Here is a 6643-nt window from a genome sequence, read left to right on the forward strand (position 1 = left end):
CGTCTTTGACATTTTCTGACAGCTTGTAACTTCAAGTTTCTATGCTCCAAAAATTAGAACGATACTTGAACCCGTTGGTGAACTAGAAGCATTTTCGTGAGAGTAAAAAAATTGCGATTTTTCTGAAGTTAGGGGAGACTTGATCCCCTATTGAAGGAGACTTGATCTTTTATTCATGAAGCCGTTATCCTTGTATAAAAATCAAATAAAACCTCAAGATAGAATGTTAATTGACTATTTTGGTCATGTTTGTTCTCATTTCACAATTTATAGCAGACATAAGAAGAAAATTCTATAACTTTGTTTCAACGCTATTAACATGGCATACTTTAAGGCGCTATTTTTTATAATTAACAGAAAATTAATTATTTTTGCTCTTTTCTTCGGACAATTGTTTGATAAATATTAGTTTTTGGATAAATATTAGTAATTTCGTAATCAGCAATCATAATGATCAATTCAGAAGAAGAATATGCCGTTTGGAAGGGGGATCAGTTGTACCCAACTCTAGGGGATCAATTGTACCCATAACCAACATTTTAGAAAACTTTTTCTGAAAAAAGTTGAGAGTTTTCCATTGCTTTAAAAATATGGCATTATGAAGTTCATTCTACGCTCAAACGATTGATACATTGGAACAAATATTTTTTTCAAAATTTTCCCATGTAAGGAACATTTTAAAGTGATGAAAAAAGATCTTCAAGTTACATTTTGTGAAATTTTTCAAACAAAGTTAAATAACTCAAACAATTATTTTGTTAAAATTTTTTAAACTAGAAGCATTGTTATTTTGCTCATTTTGGCACATTTTTCTAGAACATTTGATCTTTGTAAGACATTCCAGTTTCGAGATATAGCTAAGGAATCAAGTATCCCCAGGGATCAAGTATCCTCATTCTCCCCTACTGATTATTCAGATAAAAGCTGTTTTGCATTAATTTTTTTTTAAATAAGTCCTTGGAGTTGCCAATGTTTTTTCATGAAGCTTTAAAAAATATTGAGCGTTGTGATAGCTCAATTGGTAGAAAATTGCGCCTGAGATGATGTCCGTGAGTTTAGGCCCAAGAGTAAACATCAAACACAATTGTTCCAGATAAGTTTTTTAATAACTGTTGCGCCAACTGCATCGTTGATAAAAGTCCAGAGTGACAATAAGGTAGAAACAAATTAAATTGAAACAAAAAAAAAGATTTTGAACGCTTCATTTAGAAAAAAAACTTTCTTACTCATTCAAATTAGCAAGCTAATTCTTTTGAACCACAAGCATGACAATTTGAAGCATGAGTGAAAATGTATCAAATATTCAGAAATGAAAGTAAAAGAATAGGTTTACGGTTCAAATAAGGTTAATTTTCTACTCTTATTAACTCTGTAAAAATTAAATTTTTTAGTTAAAACCTTTGATTTTGAAGAATCTGCAATTTGTAAATAATTAAAATATACAGCTGAATTTTTACCTGAGGATAAAAAACAAGTTCAAAAATTATCATTTATTATTTTAAATTTCATAATTTTAATCCTTCAATCCAGATCTTATTTTTTTGTGTATGATTTTCACCAGTTTTCTGTTTCTTAACAGACTTTTTTGTATTTAAAATTTATATTTTGAATCAAAAATCAAAGTTATGGAACTGCGATCCATTTCAACTTCAATCTTAAATGAAATTTTAACATTGATATTTTTATATTGAATTTAGAACTTTAATTTAAGCTAAATCTGAATACGATTTTAGTTCTAAGTCTGAATTCTGCATTTTGAACCCAAATTCAAACCTGAATCTAAATTTCAGACAAGACATCCTATGAATTTGACACCGAAAAGTGAAACCCCTTAACAAGAAATCTTTTATTTGATTCTGAATTTATGGTTTTCAATATATTTTTTTTCCCAATTGAACTTGGGAATAAAACAAAATTGTTTATGATGAACTTGTTTCACATTTCTCAATTCTTGACTCATGAAACTTTCTTATGTTCCAACACTGCTTATTGATTGAGGATACAAATTTCAGATCCAATTTATAAAAATGGTTTGTTTTTTAAAAACTGAAACTGATCCAAACTGAAAATCAAGAACAATAAACTGGATACTTACGTGATATTTTTGTATCGGGGTTTAGCAAATCCAAGCAATAATCCTCAAAACCTTGCAAAATAAGGGCATGTTGTTGCAAAAATTTTCCCAAAATTCGCCCAATTCGCAAAAAAAAAACTTCGGAAGTATTCGTGTTACTGAACGGAGCTACTGAACGGAGCTACTGAACGGGCAGCACTGAACGCACTCAAGTTGATGACAGTTTTGAACAGGAAAAAAGAGCGAGAGAAAAGAAAGCGGTTTATTCGGCGGGAAAGTCGAATAACAAAACAACAATAAATTCGCGTTAGGTGTGAAGTTGTTGAAGTTGAAGCAGAAGAATCTAGTTTTTGTGAAGATTCATTCTAAAAGTACGAGCTTAGGCTCAAAGTGCGAACTTAATGCAGTAATGCGAAGTGAAGTGAGGTCGCTTGAGCAAAGGTAGGAGTATTAATAGTATTCTAGTAAGTGCGCTTCGATTAATTTGGAACCTCATGATTTAGGGCAATACTGCGGATACGCGCTTGTTAAGAAGACACCGAATTAAGTTGTTGAACCTGATGAGTAGAGGTGAGAATGTCATTGAGAAATGTTAAAAAAAAGTTATTGAATTCAGCATAATTGGCCGGGATTCGACCAGACCGAACTGAACGCCAATTTGATAAAAAATGAGTTATCTATTGCAGCGGATGCGAAACATGATAAACTACCTGTCCAGTGAAAATCAGAACATTTTTCCAATTTTTTCTGATTTTATTAGAGAATTTCAATGTTGCAGACAGTGGAAATGGCATAAATGCGTTGCGCCAAAGTGAACTGAGAGCCTCCTTAGAAGTAAAGACAAAAAGTCTGTTTTGGTCATGAAAACTGGTTTTGTGCGAAATAATCTTTTGTGTGTTGATTTTTTCAATTCAAAACAGTTCTTCGGCTCGTCACGAACTAATGTCTGATAAATTAAATGATTGAAAACGTTCCCGTGGCTAAAAACTTTGTATTTCGGATTGTAAGCATTTGTTAAAATTTCGCTCCGCCAGACTGAACCGAATCCCTTGAATTTTGTTTTCCAATTTACTCAAAGGTATGTTAGAATTTTTAACATTTAACGATGAATAATGCTGTATTGTATTGCTTACTGTTGTTCAGAACGCAACCGGTAAGTAACAATCAAAGGTATTCCGGATTTCAAAAGTGCGAAATTTGTATGGCTCGGTTCACTCTGGCTCAACGAAAAAAACCTTTTTTCAAGCATCAGCCATACTCGTTAGGTGCTGCTCGTAAAGCGCCTATTAGTAGGCTCCTACGTTTAGAACAAATTGCCCAGTCAAATGATAGCGCATGGCAATTTTTCAAACATTTTGGTTCGACCAGAGTGAACTGGGTGCAAACACATTGCTATTAAACTTCAGTTTTCGACTTATTGAGTAATCAGAAATCGACCAGTATAGCCTCGACGGCTTTATAAGAGTCTAAATGTGATGGTAAAATGGTAAAATGTTATATCTTATAAAATAGTATCAATTGGTAGGGCTCTGAACTTTGAACTCGATTTTCTCGAAATCAAGTTTATGGCGTTCAGTTCGGTCTGGTCGAATCCCGACCAATTAATGTTAAAGGTGGCTAGCGGAAGGCAGCTACAGCAGATACGAATCGAGACAGCAGGAAGCGAATAAATAGGAGAAGTTACTAAACGTGAGATTGAAACATTGAATTTTAGTTCTTTTCATCAAAGCTATGTTTCTATCGTAGGTTTTTAAAACTCGCCGAACTTCGAACGAATAAAGGAGTGTTAAAAATTCGGAAACAACTTTTCTTTGTTACCCGTGAACCGCAAGTAACAAAATTTACAATTCGATTATAATCAAGATGTAAAACGTGGAAAACTGTTTTTATTTTATTGAAACACATCAGCCGATTCATAATCATGTTTAAGACTTTCCAAAAGTCTATGTTTATTTTGACGAAATTTATTTTTAAAAACATTTGTACGCCAGATACATAATTCTTATGACTAAATTGAAATTTGCGTTTGACTTTGCAAATAGAGTGAGAAAATCTGATCAAAATCCGGACAAAATGGTTAGCTTAGTCTTGGGGTTCAATATTTGGAAGTAATTCATCCAACAAGCGAAAATTTTTTTTAAAACTGAATTGTTGTCCTGGTTGAGGTTTTTGAGTTGAGATTGTTACACTATAGATACTTTTGAATCATTTCAGTAGTTCATCAAAATTTGATAAGAAATTTCAAATTTTATGTCTAGTGAAAAAAAAATTACTTGGCATTTTTGGACCTTCATGGGGGGTTTAACCCCCAAAACCCCCCCCCCCCCCCCCCCCCCCGTTCCTACGGCCATGGTTATTGGTATAATGAAACACATCTCAGCAGTCGGTAACTTATGGGATTCGAACCCATAAGTTTTCTTGCCGATACCGGGAATCGAACCCAGTATATGCCTGGGTTACCAGACTCGTGCCAGCCTATTCATTAGACCACATCAGCGCTCTTAATGAAAATGTTCTCTTTTTCCATAGAAAATTCCATACAAATTTGAAGGTCCTTGAGGGTCGCCTTAGAGTTATCTGAATGAACTAAAATTTTGCCAGTATTTTTTTATCATTGATAGGATTAAGATTATAGGGTGGGAGCTGTTTTAATGAAGTTAGGAGATAAGGGCCATCCTACTGTAGTATTTATTACGTGAACACGTGTTCTCTTGATTCACGTTCAGAAAAGGTGTAGGATATCCAATAGACTGGTCAGAATCGGGTTTTATCAAACGGTTTTGGGTTCTATTTGGGTCCAATAATAACCTGTGCAAAAGTCGGTGACTCTAGGATTTGAAATGAGCTGTAGCGAAACATTCAAAGTTTGTATGGACATTTGTATGGAAAAAGTGTCTTTTTTGTTCAAAAAAACCTACTGCCTCACTGTTGCACTAAACTCAAATTCTTCAAGCTGCATCTTATTGCTGAAGATTCAAAGAACAACTTTGCCGAAGACCGGGTACCTCTACGATCCAAATCAAAAGTTAACTCTTCTTTGATATATTTTATTTTAGTAATATCCCATAATTTCAAATGGCAACCCTGGCCTGAATGTATGGTAGGAGCCATTATACATTGGAAGCTAGCTGGCGTGTTTGCCCATTTTCAAAAGTTTTTTTTTTTGTTTCGATTATAGTCGTTTTACCATCTTGCCATCTTTGTGGCATTTAACTTTATCAACGTTGCAGTTGGCGGAAAATTATTGAAAAACTTATCCGGTACAACTGTGTTCGATGTTTACTCTTGGGGCTCGAACTCAAGAACATCTGCTCAGGAAACATCTGACTTGCCAACTGAGCTATATCCCAAGCCCATTTTCAAAAGTGTTTTCGTATTTTGGTTTTCGATTGTCGTTGAAGTTGGCAAAACAGGTTTTTGGGCCGGAAATTGTTCCTGATAAGATACAAACCGCTTCCACCTTGAAAAAAAGGGGAGAGGGGGATGATCCTTTATCAATTCGACGTAAAACATGAAACAAATCGATCAGTTTACACGTGATGTTTATCAAATTTGGAACACATGATTTTTTCCCAGCATTTCTTATTAGGTAGGACTAGCAAAGGGGGTAAATAGGAGGTGATTCGATCTGTCAAATTTCAGAATCAACAATTTTAAGTGTTTCGTTACGGTTGATTACCTTTAATCCATATAGAACAGCTGAAACTTCAGCTTGCCTTTTCATTTTAGAACATTGCTAGTTTGTAAAAAAAGATAACGAGCATCAACCCACTTCACCGCGCTCTCTTCGCCTACTGACTGCAGAAGTCTGAGAACCTAGTATTTTAATGACCTTGGTACTCAGTCGTCATGCAGATTTTAGTAAATCATCTTCGTTTTTTAAGTGAAATTGTAGTCGGGGGAAAATTTGACCGGATCATCGGTAAATTTCGCTGCCATTCCGCATTCAATCATCTTCAATAAATTATAAAAACATTCTTTTTATTTTACAGCTGATCTTTCTTGTCTGTTTGATAGTTAATAAACTATTCAATCTAGGTAGGTTAAAATACTTTAAAATAAAAAGGTTACAATTCACAGGAGGAATTCGTTTCTAGCTTACAGAAAAATTTCAAAACTACCGCAAATAACAGAAGAGACCTTTTTCGTCCCTAAAGGCGGATTTGACAATTGTTTTTCTGAAATAATCCCACAGTGCTTGACGCAGCTACACGAGGCGTCCACCGTATTCTATCTATTTAGCACGCAAAACTTCACACCCGCCGGTAAAACACCCGGCAGCAAAATTTGGTATTTGGGTGTCACCCGGCATAGTTTTAATTGCTGCTGGCTGCGCAAAAAGGCATTTTAACGACTGTCCGAAAAAATTCTTTCGATACGCGTGAGGCGGGCGAGAATTAATCGCCAAATTTCCAATCATTCACGCCACGCCATGGGTGGATGTCTGAATGACGATCATCGATGGATGTATGGATGGATGGCTCCAGTCTGATCGGATTATCCCTGTGCCCATATAATGACTTTTTTGACGACGACGTCGACGTCGAAGACGGCGTTCTCGGGAGAACC

The 6643-nt window shown here is 35.0% G+C and overlaps 1 protein-coding gene across 4 annotated transcripts in view; it reads right to left on the reverse strand.

The window, feature by feature from the left end:
* LOC129755470 (uncharacterized protein DDB_G0284459-like) overlaps positions 1-6643 on the reverse strand; it is a 131037-nt gene that overhangs the window by 68748 nt on the left and 55646 nt on the right. The window lies entirely within an intron of this gene.

The sequence above is a fragment of the Uranotaenia lowii genome, chromosome 3 (assembly GCF_029784155.1).
Source record: "Uranotaenia lowii strain MFRU-FL chromosome 3, ASM2978415v1, whole genome shotgun sequence".
In the NCBI taxonomy this organism is placed as follows: domain Eukaryota; kingdom Metazoa; phylum Arthropoda; class Insecta; order Diptera; family Culicidae; genus Uranotaenia; species Uranotaenia lowii.